This window comes from Staurois parvus, unplaced genomic scaffold (assembly GCF_062004578.1).
Source record: "Staurois parvus isolate SC_StPar_1 unplaced genomic scaffold, SC_StPar_1.0 ptg000097l, whole genome shotgun sequence".
Taxonomy (NCBI): domain Eukaryota; kingdom Metazoa; phylum Chordata; class Amphibia; order Anura; family Ranidae; genus Staurois; species Staurois parvus.
The window spans coordinates 8,722,463-8,740,338 of record NW_028317893.1 but is presented as its reverse complement, the minus strand read 5'-3'; positions in this window follow the sequence as shown (position 1 = coordinate 8,740,338).

The following is a 17,876-nucleotide window of genomic DNA, read 5'->3' as shown; positions in this document are numbered from 1 at the left end:
TTTTCCAAAAATGTGTGGCAAATCATAAAATCTTCCATGGATTCAACATTCCTCTCAGCAAATTCCTTGGGGTGTCTACTTTCAAAAAAGAGGTCATTGGCGGGGAGGGGGGGGAGTTATACTGCCCTGGCATTTTAGATCCTCAAGTAATAAGATGAGACAGTCAGAAAGTAAAGGCTGAATACATTTCAATATAGTTTAGTATATACCATAGTTTGTAGTGTGGTATATAATGATCACCTGCGCTTAGGACACACCAACCAATCGTGCACACTCAATATTAAACAAAATGCCTCTGAGGACGCCCATTGGGAGGGGTGAAATGCATCAAGCACGGATGTGGTGATACTAAGCTTAGGAGCTTTGTGGAATACTAGCGACCTACTATTGTACACTTGGAGATTCATGCCTGTTGTATCTGGAAACATGTAAGTGCGATACCAGTATGTCTGCTTTTATTAACAAACAGAATTACACTGTTTTGGTTGCCGCTCTTTATTCCTTACATGTATATATCTATCGGCTCTACATTTGAATCACAGGGAATGACAAGCAACATTTAATCGGGAGGACTACAAGCTCTAGCGTGACTTTCTATGCCCAACCAAAAGCGTGAAAGACTCTTATCTCACCATATGAGTCCATTAAAGTTGGTGAGTGAGAGGGTACACAGGCGGGCAGCACAGAGCACTTATCACCTTCTGGATGTGAAAGGGATTTTTGTTCACTTGATTTCACATTTAGGACTTTATTTCACTATTTATTGTTATGTGTTCGTTATTTAAGCATGTTTTTTATGTCATGTAACATACATTGAGGCAGCCCTCTTGCTATTTTGTGTATTATATAGTTTATAGTTTCACACAAAATAATTAATATACACATATTGGGATTTTTTTTTTTACCAAAGACATGTGGCAGAATACATTTTGGCCTAAATGTATGACTAACTTTGAGTTCATTGGATATTTTTTATAACCAAAAGTAAAAAATATAGGGTTTATTTCAAAATGTTCTGTCTTTTTCCTTTTATATCACAAAACATTTGTGTGAAAATAAGACATACATTTTGTTTGGGTACAATGTTGCATGACCGTGCAATTACCAGTTGACATGGCACAGTGCCAAATAGCAAAAAATGGTCTGGTCATGAAAGGGGGTAAATCTTCCGGAGCTAATGTTGTTATCAAAATAACCAAATATAGCAAAAGTTACAGCCTTAAAATGGCCTTTCATGGATCCAAATTTGCAGTCAATTCAGTTTTTTTTCCCATTGGCTAAGTGGAAAAACTGAGCTATGTATGACCATCTTTACTTTGTATATTAACTTTAGGTCTACTGTGGGAAGTAACTAAACAAACTTATTTTTCAGGAGGACATACATGAATTATGTCACACAGCAAGGCAATGCTAAACATGTGCAATAAGACACATTAAAGTGATCCTGTAACTAATTGGTGCAAAATAAATTACACCAATCCTGGAAAGGAGATGCTATATATCTACCTTTCTGGTGTTCTAAAACTCTGCTGCATTGCATATCTCTGGCTGCTACAGGTATCTTCACACTTCCAGTTTTGTTGAATACCTGCTCCTCAGTCACACCCTGTGTTTTCTTTTTCCTGTAGTGATGTAGGAGCCCTAGTGCATGCAAGGGAGCAAGTGTTTGGGAAATGTCAAATACCAGCGCAACCTGAGATCTGCATGGGAGGTTTCAGACATACTGTAGGTTGCTGAAAGAGTAAGAATACATTATCTTCTTGGTGGAGTATTTTGGACCCCATAGTGGCAGGGTTCATTTAGAGCCCTGGTTTAAGGTCTTTAGGCTTGGGTCAATGGGAAATGAAGCTTGTGTCCAGGTACATTCCACTTGCTTTTGAGATCAGTTTAAGACACTTTTGAGAGAGAAGACAGGGATACTAACACAGTTTTAGCTCAAAACTAACTACTTTGAACATGAATTATCACTATTGTGTTCATAGCTACTTGTGTGTTCATAGCTGCTTTCTGACCCTATGACACATGCCATATTTTAAGATTTTCTGATTAATCAAAATAAATATTCTGTTTTCTTTTGTTAACAAGTGATGTACAGCTACTTTTGTCATCAAAATATATAACTGTAGTGTTATGTTTTGTAAATTACTACCTATCTGTAATCAAATGATCAGTTTATTTAATGCAAAGCTTACAGATCACCATCAATCAAAAGCAGAGAATGCATGACATTAGTAAATTTATCTGCACATCATTCATCATTTTTTGTCATTTTAGATTATGTAATCTTGTCACAAATTCCTAGGAGTTTTCATGTGTCATTGATGCAGAATTTGCAACTGTGATTGCAATGTTAAACAGCACAAACATCCTTATGCATAAATAATTTTAAAGGTCTTATAATAAAAAAATAAAAATTCAGTGGGACTACTTTTATAGTCTATTTAGCCACCTCAAAATATGATGCATTTTCCCCCTTTGTGCCCAAGCCAATTCTCAGATTTCAGAGCTTTCACTTTTTGAATGACAAGTGCAAGAGAAACACTGTACCCAAGTTAAATTTGTATCATTTTTTGGGGCAACTAGAGCTTTCTTTTGATTGAATGTAATCACTACTGTTTTTTTTTTTTTCATTTTTTGCTATATAAGCAAAAATACCAAAACATTTTAAAAAAAAAAAAAGTTTTTTTTTGTTTCTATTATAAAATTTTGAAAAATAAATATTATTTCTTCATACATTTAGGCCAAAATGTATTCTGATACATTTATATGGTAATAGGTTGGGACGGCTGCCATTTTTTTGTGCCTAATTGAATGCAGGGATGCACTGGATGCCTTTGCTGCAATTTTGCTATAGCTGGGCGACACATGCATCCCTGTACCTATAAGTAGGGATGGGCTCCTCCAGGCACACCTGCCCTTAACCTATCTCTTGATATACACTATATTGCCAAAAGTATTGGGACGCCTGCCTTTAAACGCACATGATCTTTATTGGCATCCCAGTCTTATCCAATAGGGTTCAGTATTGAGTTGGCCCACCCTTTGCAGCTATAATAGCTTCAACTCTTCTGGGAAGGGTGTCCACAAGGTTTAGGAGTGTGTCTATGGGAATGTTTGACCATTCTTCCAGGAGCACATTTGTGAGGGCTGGCACTGATGTCAGACAAGAAGGCCTGGCTCTCAGTCTCCATTCTAATTCATCCCACAGGTGTTCTTTCAGGTTGAGGTCAGGACTCTGTGCAGGCCAGTCAAGTTCCTCCACCCTAAACGTGCTCATCCATGTCTTTATAGACCTTGCTTTGTGCACTGGTGCGCTGTCATGTTGGAACAGAAAGGGACCATCTCCAAACTGTTCCCACAAAATTGGGAGCATGAAATTGTCCAAAATGTCTTGGTATGCTGAAGCCTTAAGAGTTCCCTTCACTGCCCAACCCCTGCAAAACAACCCCACACTATAATCCCCCCTCCACCAAACTTTACACTAGGCACAATGCAGTCAGACAAGTACCGTTCTCCCTTTTCCTATCATAGCTGAAGCACATAGTCAATATGGCTGCTGTGACATCAGACGTTTATAAGGAGCAGACTTGCCTATATAAAAGCCCCTTTTCTTAACCCTTCCAAACCAGCTGACCCAAGTTCAAAAGCTAGAAGAAGCATTATACTTACAAAGCAGTTGGATTGGTGAATTCTTGAATTAATTTGCTTAGACCAGGAATTTCAAACATGCATGTATATTTTCAAACCCATGGCTGCAGTGAGCCTGAACCTCATCTGTAATCTTCAACTTTTTCAACTTTTGGACCTGCAAATGAAGTTACACAAATATATTATTATTATTGTTATTATTATTATTCTATGTACTGAAGATGTTAAGATATTAAAGAAAGAACGCACTAAAACGTGAATGTGTTCTAAGAAATCCAGAGTGCTAATCATAATGTCCAATCATCAATGATCAAATTCTCAGTGGATTATGAAGTCTTTGTAACTTTTCTTGAACATAGAGATATTGTAACCATTTCAATGTTTACAAGACTTTAGATATACTTTATTTGTTTAGCATATGTGTATTGTAGCAGGTATAATATTGTCTATATGAATGTCTCTTAAAACAGTTCGCTGGAATAGAATTATAGGCATATAAAACTTAGGTTGCTAAAAAAAATAAAAAAAATACCAAGCCTAGAATAATTTACTGAAGTGCTGAATCTGTTTTTTTGCTGCTGATATATAACAAATATGTGTTAGGTATGCAATACTTGTTTCCTTTGAAACTGCTGGTACATTTGTATTAAGTGCATTATATACATTTTACCTATATTATTATTCAAAGACTCACTCTTATTCAAGTAAATTTATTCCACAAAGAACCAAGCCAAGATATATCAATGTTGTGATAAAGATGACAGTCCAATAAATCTTAACTGAGTATAACTCAATATAACTTAATCTGCTGCAAGGAGAAATGTTAAAGAATTACTTATGAGTTTACCTACAGTTCATATCTAATCTCTGCATTGTATCTTTGGTGTATACAAAAGCATGCTATATATAAAAGCTTACGCTACATCTCACAAAAATATGTACCGTTTAGAGAAAATAACCATAGTGTGACCTGAAGATCAAACTATTAGAATTATTTTTAAGTGCACTTATACCAAGCATGTAAAGTTGTCGAAACAAACTATTCAAAATGATTCATGAACTATTCAAATGATGCCTGCTACCACAGAAAACAAGTCATGGATAAAGATTTGCAATTCTTTCTTAGTTTATTTTGATTATAAGTCGAAAACAACAAAACTTAGCTGGTATAGGATATGATTTTACCAACTTATTATGTATCACTTCTTACACATGTACATGACCAGTGGAATTGATATTTATGTACTGAAGGCACTCTGCTCCTGTAGTAAATGTAACTGGTTTATTCAAATAAGCCTGGTTTGAGCCAAACAGACAACATTAAATAAATTCAGCCTACCAAAATTTTCAAAAGCAAAAGCCTAGTTCAAACCATACATTATTGTTAGTGAAAGTATACCTTATGGCGCTTCTCCAAGCTATGTGTCAAACACCGCCTGGTGGTACCTCTAGCGATCCACAGGACAGGACTCCCCAGGGCGCAGCGTCTAAGTCCCAGTCTGATTGTTCACCAGGGCCCCTGATGGTGGGGATGGACTTGGAGCAGCCAGTGACCAGGTCGCGGCCCCTGAGTACACCCGCCTGTGGTAGAGGGATCCGCCAGAGGTATATACTGGTAGAGAGCCTGACGTGAATAGGCGGATAGGCCTGAGCAGCAGTGACCGGATCCATACAGGATGGATGGATGGCAGGGTAGTGTAGCGTAGTCAGACAGGCCGGGTCGTAACAGTGGGGACAGCACGGTACAAAGCTGCAGACAAAAAATAGTCAGGCCACATGCCGGGTTCAGTAACAGGAGGTCAGATAAATAGGGATATCCAGGAGAGTAGTCAAACGAGCCAGGGGTCAGAGCAGGAGATAGTCAGCAAAGGTCAGGATCAAGAAGAATCGGCAACAAATCAATCACCAGGAACACATGAGCAGGAACAGGGTAATAAGACCATACAGCAACTAGTGTCTGTGCAGGGCTGGTTTAAATAGTGCGCCCTGCACTGTCATTGGTGCCAGGCGCGTGTCCACAGTCGCGAGTGCGCATGCGTGGCCTAGCGCCTGCCGATTAGAGCGCATTGTTGTTCTGCGCATGCGCAGACCCGTGCGCCACCGCGACTGCTGACACTATGGATGGAAGGAAAAGGATCACCCCACTGGCAAGTGAGAAGATGGGAGCATGAGTCCGAGTGATTCCAGCGTCAGTCAATGCAAGTGAAGGGATAGACGCTGCTCAACCGACCCCAGGAGTCCAATGTTAAGGAATGGCCTCAGCTGCTGTATTGGCCACGTAAAATATGCTAAAATCCTTATAAATTAACCAAAGGGGATATTTTTCTCAAGGAAGGTGAAATTACACTTTAAGCCTAGTGTTTAAGTTTGTTCAATAAGCCTTAATATCTTTTTTGTCTAGCACCAGGTTGTTGTGCATAGTATCTTGTTGTATGTTTATTAAATGTAGTTCTGTTTTAAACTTTAATCATGTTTGTTGTATATTGTATGTGCATGTTTAGTGTTTTGCTTTGTATCACTAGTTTGCTGTGCCTGTTTTATCATGTTTTTCACTCAAAAATGTAGGCATTTTACACAGTAATTCATAGTAAGATCTCAATTTTCAGACCTGGATGTCTTCACCAAATCTCTGTTTGGGTATCAATTCGCTGTTTACTCAAAACGTTAGCAATCCTCATCTAAAAAGAAGATGTATATTGAGAAACAACATTTCTTTGTCACTGAATCCCACAATAAAAATTGTAGGGATGATGGTGGCACCCATAACAAACCAAGGTTAAGAAAGAGGCAAAAAACCTTGGGTAAGAATCCCTTGATCTCACAGCTTCTGTTATTTTCCCTAGAGATACTACTTATCTTGAAAGTGTGTGATTTGAAGCTGGTGATAATGATGATAATGAATTAACAAGAAGTTAAATAAAGACAGATAGATGCAGATATGTGTAGGACATTCTTTGGGGCATGACCCATTACTATTACATGATGGTAAAGGATTACATAGGTTTTACCTATTAGATACTAGAAATGAGTACATTCTCTAAAATCTGTGCTGTGTATAATCCCCTTGTGAATCTTTTCACAGGGTCAGCTTTTCATAATTCCTCTGCCTTTATCTCTTTTCATTCCATTGTAAAACTTTCTTTATTACATAAAAATGAACTTCCCACTGCTGTCTATGAAATGAACTGCTAAAGCAGTCCTTTAGCTAAAAATGGCAATGTGTTGGCTCTGTAGCTTGTCATTTTCTGACATTTTCTGACCTCAAGTGTGAGAGTCAGGAAACCAACTGGGATTTCTTATTTCTTTAACTAAAAGGTGTATGTGACATTAACAGTGTATTTTTTTTAGAAAATAGTGTCACCCAAAAGGAGTAATTATAATTTCCTTGTTGAGTAAACTATACAATTATGCTGCCATAATTACATCATTAAAGTAATTCTATCACACAGCCAACAATTAAATAAACAGGAAATCTACTTTGGTCAGAGAATACAAATGAGAGGACCCTATACCAGTCCATAAAGGGAATATGGGGTGTAATATGTGGTGAAAATCAATCAGTCTGTACTTGAGTATATTATCACTCATGTCTAACTGAATAATAATTCATATGTGTAAGTTTTATGTCTGTTTATTTTACCACAATCTAAACATGACAGTTTGATCTTTACATGCTCTCCATGTTATATTCTGTTGTGATGTGTGGAGATGTGTTTAAAATATTATTAAAAATCAAAACTAAAATAAAAATGTTTTTAAAAAAGCAATCAGGCTGAAGGATGGAACTCTATTTATGCATTTTTAGGTATCCATGTATCTTGTCGGAGACAGGCTGAATCTCAGTTAGGGTCAATTGAATTACTCATATTGAGTATCTAGCAAAAAATTTAAATGCTAATCAAATGGGGTAACAGCATTATTATATTGTATGGAAGTGTAGTAAGGCAAACTATAGATGGGACCACAGGTTGCAGGAAAGAAAATGACTCAATTCCCCCGTCAACACTGACTGCGTTTATGGGGGAATCCCTCCCACTGAGCTATTGTCTTCCCCCAGTAAGGGGGGGGGCTGTCCCATGAACACACAGTGAGTATTGCTAGCAGCTATGGCCGCTGGCAATAATCACATGTAGAAATCAAACATGCTTGTTGTACCCAAGTCGATCAATAGATTGACTTGGGTACAATCTAGGGTTGCACCTCACCCCTTTAAATCCGAAAACATATTAATCACACAGGTTCTGAGGCCAATTTAATGCAGATAAGGCACTAAGTGAGTTTAATTACCATCTTAATCAGCCACAGAACCTGTGTAATTAATATGTGTTTGGTTTTAAAGGGATGAGATGGCAACCCTAGTACAATCAGCCTACCCATAGATGGTTTGAATCTGGCCGGTTCCTGCTGAACCACCCAAGATTTGAACCATTACACATCACATGACCCCTTTTAATGAATGACTTGTGTAACATACCTTAACATTCATTGATTATAACACTAATGCTGTAGAGTAGCCACAAAAAGATATCTATTGCTATGGTCACAATGTCAGCCATCTGAAGCCCCAATGTGTCAGTTGCCCCAATGTGCAGTTCTATAAAAAATGTATGCAAACATCCACTTTCTTTATGACAGTATTTGCAAAGAATCAGGCATTACTCTGTGGGACAGTGCTCAGTGACATTGGTAGGACACTAAGACATCAAGCACTGCATTGTGTAAGGCAGCGGGAAAGGTGTCAGTGCTCACCATACCTGGAAGAGAAGACAATTAAGGGGGCTCCAGATGGGATCTGAATAAGGAAGCAGCAATGTAAAGCTAAAGGATATACTATACAGTACAGTCAGTCAGTTTTATTTGCTCTATATAAATTTACTGGCTATCATTACTAACTTAAAATGATATAAATATAGAAGCTGATTTTTTTTTTGTGGAATGCATAAGAGCTGCCATCTTTATTGTGGTTTCACTACTGACAGGTTCCCTTTAAGCAGGCAGTTGGTTTATTTACATAACAAAAGATTATATTTCCTCTTGCTTGTATTTAATTTTCTGCATGTACCGGTATTTGTTATTTAACAAATAAAGGACATTTTAACAAATATGGTTTTGTTGCCTCTTTGCTGAAAGGGACAAACATATTTCATTTATTTATTTTGTTTCTAATTACATATTATGATGCCTCCAAGTGCTGAAATTCATCTTCCGTAGTGTTACTACTATATAAATATGCTCTAATATTTTTCAGTCATTTCCTATTTTGTTCACTAGAGAATTTCCCATTTAATTATGCCAGATAACTAATGTAAATGGTGCCAGTAAGGATAATGTCATAGTGTAAATCAATTAAAAATATGTCTACTCGAAATGAACTCTTTCATAATAAGATTTATAATAATGCTAAGTAATTTATAATGAAAATATGCAGTATGTCAATCTCGCTGTTGTGATGTTTATTCATTCTGGAAATAGAATTTAACTCCATCAATATTCTGGTAGGCATTCTCCATGATGCAACAAGATTTCCTTCTTGTACATAACTGTATTTATATTGACGGCTTTTGTTTTATCTCCATTCAAAGCTAAATGAGTCTTTTCACAAAAATCAACTTTCATTAAGGTGTAAGATGATAAGTTTTAAGGTATAAAAATGTAAAGAGCATGTTTATTTTGTGTAGTGTATTTTAATGTGTAATCCAGTTGATGTGTCTGAAATCTCCTTTGGAGTCCCCTGTTAACAATTATCAATGTTTGGCAGAATAAAATATTAATAGGCTGATGTGAATTCCTAGGGGCCTCTTTGCCTTGGTCAGCCCTATTGCAGTTCAATATAAACATTAACTGCAACCTGTAGACCATCTGCATTTAACGTATGGTCATGGGATTACAAACAGCCCCTCTAGTATTACCTTGGTGGCCCATATGACATGTCCATGATTAAAAAAGGTATGTTTGGTAAATTACATTTCATTCTCCAATATAACAGTAGAAATTGCACACTGAGGATTATTAATCATAGTAAAACATGAGGATCTCTTTAAGCCACATATCCCAGTTGGTGCCTCATTCACATATATAATTGCATAAACAAAAGAGTGATAATCAGCACCACTTAGATACCCAAAATTACTTCTTTATTCATCGCAATAAAATTAAATACATATCAAATCCCCAACCAGTTCTTTCAGCTATTGTGCTCAGCACCGATCTAGTTTTTTTTGCTTACAAATTACTTAAAGTGATATTATAGGTATTTGTTTTAAATAAATATGTCATGCTTACCTGCTCGGTGCAGTGGCTTTGAACAGAGCAACCCTGATTCTATTCTTCTTGGGCCCCTTGCCGGAGATCTTGGCCCCTCCCTCCTGCTGAGTGCCCCCTAGCAAGCAGTTTGCTATGGGGGCACCCAAGCAGGCTTGCTCCTGAGCCGCAGCTATGCATGTTCATTCATACACAGAGCACAGCTCTGCCCTGCCCCCACTCTCTCCTTACTCATTGGCTCACTGGCTGTGACTGACAGTAGCAGGAGCCAATGGCTCCCGCTGCTGTCTCAGCCAATAGGGAGGGAGAGTCTTGGGAGAGCCGCTGCTCTCATACACATCACTGGCTCAAGAACGGCTCAGGTACGTATTAAGTGGTACTGGGTGGGCTGCTGCACACAGAACGTTTTTTTACCTTCATGCATAGAATGCATGAAACCTTGAGCACTTGCAATCACATTAAGTTGATTGTAGCCATTTTACCACATTTGCAACAACATAGCTGACTATTGTCCGTGATCCTTTTTTTTATTTGAACAAACAGTATTAAACAAATATTCAGGATAAGATTTTGGGGTATACCTCCTTTTTCTAAGGGCCAATCAGTACTTATAAACAAAATATGTGAGAATGAATTCCAACTACAGGGACACAAACAAGGCAACAAAACCTGGCAGCAAAATATACTGTAAACTGTGCAGTACCATCAATTGATTAAAGAACATTACACACACAAAAATAACCTTTGGCAATACAGGATAATATAGAGGCATCTCTAGTAATGAGGAGTATCTTATTCAATGTAAGAGAAATTATAAAAAAAAAACCAAATCTTCATAGACAATCCATAAAAGATGATCCATGCACATCTATGAATGCTATTTCTCAAAACCAAAACATTCTATGGAAAACATGATTAGGAGCACAAATGTTTTGGTTTTTGAAATACCCAGGAAAGGAAAACCTTTGAACTACAGTTGATAATAGACATGTTATGATTCGTTTTTCAGATAGACATTTCATTTTTAGAGATTCAGATGTAAATCACTAAATGGCAAATGTCAACAAACCTGAAAAAAAGTTATAACAAAATTAACAAATGCATTTTTTTCATTTGGATGATGTCACATGATGCGATAGTAGCTCAGCCCATAGAGAAATTAACTCAATTTTTAAAATCATTTGTTAATTCAGATTTGGATAACAAATGGATCCGAATCTCTTTCTATTCATTAGTTTGAAAGCACATGATGCCAGTCGATATTGTCCAATCAGGTCACGCCGTTTGTCTTGGTGGGTTTGACTAGCATTCAAAAATATTGAAACATTCCAATTCAAATCAGTCCAATTCGATAATATTTTGAATATATTATTATTATTATCATTATTATTATATAGGATTTATATAGCGCCAACAGTTTGTGCAGCGCTTTACAAAATGAAGGTAGACATTACAGTTACAATACAATTTGGCACAAGAGGAAACAGAGGGCCCAGCTCGCTAGAGCTTACAATCCAGGAGGAAGGGTTGACTGATACAAAAAGTAATAGCTGTGGGGGATGAGCTAATGGAGGAAATAAAAGGCAGTTTACTAGTTAGAAGCAAGATAGGTTTCTTTAAAGACAAAGGTTTTCAGGAATTGTCTAAAGGTGGATAGATTAGGAGATAGCCGGACAGATTGGGGTAGGGAGTTCCATAAGATGGGAGAAGCTCGGGAGAAGTCCTGGAGGCAAGCATGGGAGGAGGTGGCACGGGAACTAGAGAGCAATAGAAATCTTCCAGAAAAACAGCTACATTTTTTATCTACCCAGACCAACGAATATATAAAATGAATGCCAATGATACAAAACCAAATCCAAAAATTCTTCGATGAACAGAATGGAAATTTCTAGTGTGCACATGTCTAGTTGATAATTTCCTTTAACACAAAAATAATGGCCTGAATGTCACCCTCAATATTATTTAAATCATTATCAAACAGTTCTGTGACATTCTCACCTGCTCACCTTAACTATCTACTTAGCTATCTTTCTCAAGTTATGTTTTTTTTTTTTTCTTTTTAGAGATTGTTGTTTTTACCATTTTGCTAATGTTTTGTGTAACATTACAGCTTGGACCTTTGTAGAAGATACTGCAAAAGCGTGTCCTGAAAAAGTAATAGTTGTTGCAAATTAAAAAAGTGTCATGGACAGTAGGAATCTACTTGTATGCCTGGGTAATACATTGCTAATAAAGCACCATCTAATGACAACTTATCTGTGACAAATATTTCTGCTTTCAGTATTGGGGTACGTACCTCTCACAATGATGCCCTAATCCCCCCCCCTCCCAGTGTTGAATGTGCTACAAGCATGTATTCACATAGTGGGGAACCCATTCTTGCTAGCCCTTTCTCCATGGTGGTACAAGTTTGTATGCCTGAACTGAATTTTCTGGAAAGCAGTTCATACCTGGTGGGTTGTTTGCTAAAGATGGAGAGTGCAAAATATGTTGCAACTCTGCATGGGAACCAATCAGCTTCCAGGTTTTTTTGCCAAAACTTAACTGATCAAGCTGGAGTTAGTATTTGATTGGCTAGCATGCAAAGCTGCACCAGATTCTGAGTGCACCCATTTTAGTAAATCCCCCTCCTTGGTTTTTATTCAAAAACAATAGCAATTTTTAAACCCAATATAATATTTTTGAAAGCAGAAATAAAAGTTTAAGCACCTGATTTAAAAAAAACAGATACTACAATGCCTAAAGTGTACTCTTCTTAATGAATCTAGCAGTGATACCTTGTTAATACCATGTTTAATATGCATGCCTGAAAAACTACCATTACTTTGTGGTGGTTCAGTTGGAAAAGGATTCATCAGCCCAGATAACATTTTCATTCATTATGACCCTGTTTTCACATTCCACCTTTAAGTCAATTAGCCAGTTTAGGTGGTTTACTCTAAATAGAAAATGTGCTGTAATAAAACAAAAAGTAATGTGGCGCTACTACCATATAAATCCTTCACATATTGACACACTTAATTTGCATAAATATAAGTGAAATAGTGCAAATGAGTGAACAAATACCAAATCAACAATACATAAACCGTGATGGACAACAGTGTAAAGTTACCTCACACAATAACACGTGTAACAAGTGCCAACCAACAGGTCCAATTAAGGACCAAGCTTAGGATGACAGTGCCCCAAATGATCCAAATGGATCTAATAGTGATCAACAGACAACATAAAAAGTCCAAAAAGGGGACTCAGCATAAATGCGTGCTGCAAAACCTCCCACCAGAACAAATAAATTGTTCCAACTACACAAAAAAAAAATCACAAGTGCATTCCAAAAAACATATAATTAAGTCTAATCATGCAAAAAAATTTTTATATATAAATGCATAATACAACAGATAATATAGTGAAATATAGTAAAAAAAAGTCCAGTGAAATGAAAAAACACTTATCAGCAATCAAAAAAATAAAGTCCACATAAATTCTTTAAACACAAAGTGATGACAGGTGTGCGAAGATATCCAAAATGGCTGAATTGCCCGCTCACTTCCCTCTTGCGACCCACACAGGGTCAAAGAGCCTTTAGGATCACTAATACTTGGATACTTAATACCCACGACTCCACCACAACTCTCCACACTGGTCTCCCCTCAAGTACAGGCTCAAATACAGGCTCACAGGACTGCAGATCTCCTCTCCAGGCAATAAGATGTTAAATAGCCACTCAATCCCTCAGAAAATATAAGTAAATACTTGCATAGTGTAAAACCATTTATTCACTGATACAGCAGTAATAAAATCTAATATGCTCTCACATTATATATCATCTTTGCCATCTCATTTAATTTAAACCTCAGATCAGATGTAGTTGCATGGGTGTCCAAGGTGTCTCAAGATGGCGTCCGACCGGAAGTGCGTCACCGCCGACGCGTATCGTCACGCTTGTCACGTGACTTCATCAGGAGATTCCAATCACCAGTTGCCATCAAAGGCAGAGGCACTATGTGGAACCATGTTCAAAATGTTTTACTGGGTTTTAGAGGATTAGTGTGAATTGTGACCTCACATCTATCCACCTCTCCACCTTGTCCAATCAGAGAACACTTTGCATTCATTGAGAAAATTCAAAATGTTATTTGAATGGAGTCCATGCCGAGCGAGTGATCTTCTATGCTCACTAAGCAGTAGAGCAGCTACTTGGCATGGGGTCCAGAAGTTAGCAGTGATCACTGTAGTGCTGCCTACTATCATTTGTTCTCGCTTCCATGGGATCTTCGAGGTATGACATATGCATAATTTCATTGGTCCAAGCTGGACCAATGGACTATGCAGAAATATGCATGCCTGGAATTCAGCTTTAAAGGACTGAGTGCCTGGTATTCCAGATAACTATCCAGATAATTTTAATTTAATTGTTTCTCTGAACAAGGACTTGTTATGTGTTTATTATACTTAGTATAATATATTGTTTCATAGATAGAACAATAATGTTTATGCGCTCATGTAGTAAGTTAATGATAGCATAAAGCAAAGTGAATAATATGGTACCAGTAGAACAGGAATGCTATTCAGCTTTACCAAATAAGGCAAGCCTAAAAAGAAAAATGGCACCAGCCCCTCAAATGACAAAATGTAAACAATTCATTCTAAGCCACCATTTTTAAATAGCAGAGAATCGAAACGATAGATTTATCTTGCTTATCAGGCAGCATAAAAAGTACCTGTAAAATTTGAATGAAGATAGCGCTATACCTGAAGAATTGAAAACACATTAGAAAGGGTAAAGAAAACCATACTGCAAAGCTAAATGGTTCTCAAAAAAATATGTTTAATTTTATTTTTACTTTATATAAATGTTGAACCTGCTATTGTATTACAGTATGCAGTGATAATAATCCAGTACATTAGGTGATGCAACATATTTTCTATACTGATGATACCTATACTTTTAAACTGTACTTGATCATGAGATGTGCTTTTCATGCCCAATAGAAATGTCATATATATCTGTCATTTTCACAGCTGAAGTATCATTAGAGTATGGATGCTTGAAAAAAATAAATAAATAGCAAAGGTATGCTGCATAGAAAACATTACAAAGCAAAAGAAGGCAAGAGAAAAACAAGCAGTTAGGAAAGGGGAAACATAAGGCTGCCATATAGATAAAAGTAACACAATTCTGGATGAAAGATAAGTCTGAACAGCTCCAATATGAATGACTTGGTGCACCAGCTGCAGCATGATAAAAGATCAATCACAAACACCAAAGAAAAATAAAAAGTGGGCTTTAAAACACACAGTCCTTGCTGCTATGGAGCTATTTTGATCTTAAAAATGATGTTGTAAAAAAAGGGGACATAACAATAAGCATAATCATTTTTTGAGATGTTGTGTATTAAACAATAGATAAAATCAATGCCATTATTATCCAGTAAAAAAAAACTATCCTTAGATGTGTACAATGATTTTTCCTAGTGTCCTATAGCATTTTCTGTCAATAAAAATAAATACCTTTTTAAAGGGAACCATTCATGTGAGCTGTCATTGAATCAGAAAAACAGGTCGACTCTGATGCCACACCACATTGAAGGCCTGTTTGTTTTAATAAAAGTGCATGAAGCAGAGATGGGTTCTCAAGACTATAACTGGCACAACTGGGATGGAGAAAATTAAATTGAGGTTTATATCAGTGATTTTCCTGGGATTCTCCAGTGTACTGTTAGTGCTTTCATTCTGCTTCACGTGGTTCTGATTCCTAAAAGTTGTTACATTGCTTTGAGGAATGTTGCACAAGTGTGATTTTCCCTGAAACTATCCATAATCGTAGGAAAATGGCAGCCTCCAGCACTAGGTGGGAGCATTTGCTGTGACAGTATATAATCCATATGACAGAGTCCCTTTAAAAAGGTTCTTCATATAAATGCAAATGATCATCACCAAAAGTAGAAATGGTATCGCTGCAAATTCAAACTTCCAGACTTCATCGCTTTCATCCTCAGATTGTGAGTGTTTTATCACAGTTTAATTAAAGAGAACTGGAGCAACTGGATATAATCAGATTGTATTCTTCAATTTTCCAATTGTTCACCTTGAAAAAAAAATAATTAAAGTGGTCTGAGCTTGCCTGCATCTTATCAAAATCCTCCAGGAAGGTAGTAGCAGTCCATTTTAGTTAATGGCCCAGATTTACTTTTGCTGTTGCAAATATGCCTTATGGACCTTTAATTGGATGTGTCACCATATGTATGAAACTACAGATAACTGTCGCTAACTTGATATAGCAACATAGAAAATGCCAGATTCTTGACAGTGGTTTGGAGTGTGCCTGTGTCTTATCAATATCAACCAGCTAGATAGTAGGGGTCCAATTTTTAAAACTAACTTTGAATGCAGACTGGTTGCTTTTCAAGCAAAAGATTAGCCTTGTAACTATAAGTGTAAAGTACAGTAATTTGAAAGTTTGAAATTTAAAACATTGTTAACAGACCTGAAACAGCTTGTAAGATGGAATAGTGACCACATGAATGTGCGTTAGTGAAGCAGTGATCTTACATCAGGTTTTGCTAACATACTGTATGCTTTGGCAACTAGATTTTTTTTTCAAAACACACTATATTGCCCAAAATATTGGGACACCCCTCCAAATAATTGGATTCAATTCTTTCTATCACCTACATGACTACAGGTGTATAAAATCAAGCACCTGGGAATTCAGATTGCTTCTACCAACATTTGTGAAAGAATAAGTTGCTCTCAGGAACTCAGTGAATTCAAGCGTGGTACCGTGATAGGTTGCCACCTGTGCAATAAGTTCATCCGTGAAATTTCCTTGATACTAAATATTCCATTGTCAACTAATAGTGGTATTATAACAAAGTGAAAGCAACTGGGAACAACAGCAACCCAGCCACAAAGTGGTAGGCCACGTAAAATGACAGAGCAGGATCAGCACATGCTGAAGCACACAGTAAGCAGAAGTGTCCAACAGTCTGCAGAGTCAATAACTAAAGACCTCCAAACTTTGTGTGGCCTTCAAATTAGCACAATAACAGAGCATAGAGAGCTTCATGGAATGGGTTTCCATGGCCAAGTAGCTGCATCCAAGCCTTACATCACTAAGTGCAATGCACAGCATCAGATGCAGTGGTGTAAATCATGCCGCCACTGGACTCTAGAGCAGTGGAGAAGTGATTTCTGGAGTGATGAATCATGCTTCTCTGTCTGGCAATGAGATGGATGTGTCTGTTTTGGCAGTTGCCAGGAGAACAGTACTTGCCTGATTGCATTGTGCTAAGTGTCAACATACCAAGACATTTTGGACAATTTTGAGCTCCCAACTTTGTGGGAAGAGCTTGGGGATGGCCCCTTCCTGTTCCAACAAGACTGCACACCAGTGCACAAAGCAAGGTCCATAAAGATATGGATGAGCAAGTTTGGGGTGGAGGAACTTGACCGCCCTGCACAGAGTAAAGATCTCAATCCCATAGAACACCTTTGGGATAAATTAGAGTGGAGGCCTTGTTGTCCGACATCAATGCCTGACCTCACAAATGTGCTTTTGGAAGAATGGTCAAACATTCTCATATACACACTCCTAAATTTTTTGAACAGCCTTCCCAGAAGAGTTGAAACTGTTATGGCTGCAAAGGTTCGCAACTCAATATTGAACCCTATGGACTAAGACTGTGATGCCATAAAAGTTCATGTGTGTGTAAAGGCAGGTGTCCTAATCCTTTTGGCAATATAATGTATGCATCTGTTTGGTCCTCATGAAAGATCAACACACTGGCACAAAGACATTTGATTGAGGCAGCTACTTGAGGTGCACACAGTACACTCACTATACCTTTCCTTTTGTAACAACTACATTTCTGGCTGTTATCGTGATTCTTTGGCAGCAATGCTGTATAATTAATAACCTAGAACAAATATAGAACTAACTTAAGAAGACAAGCAATGACAGCAGT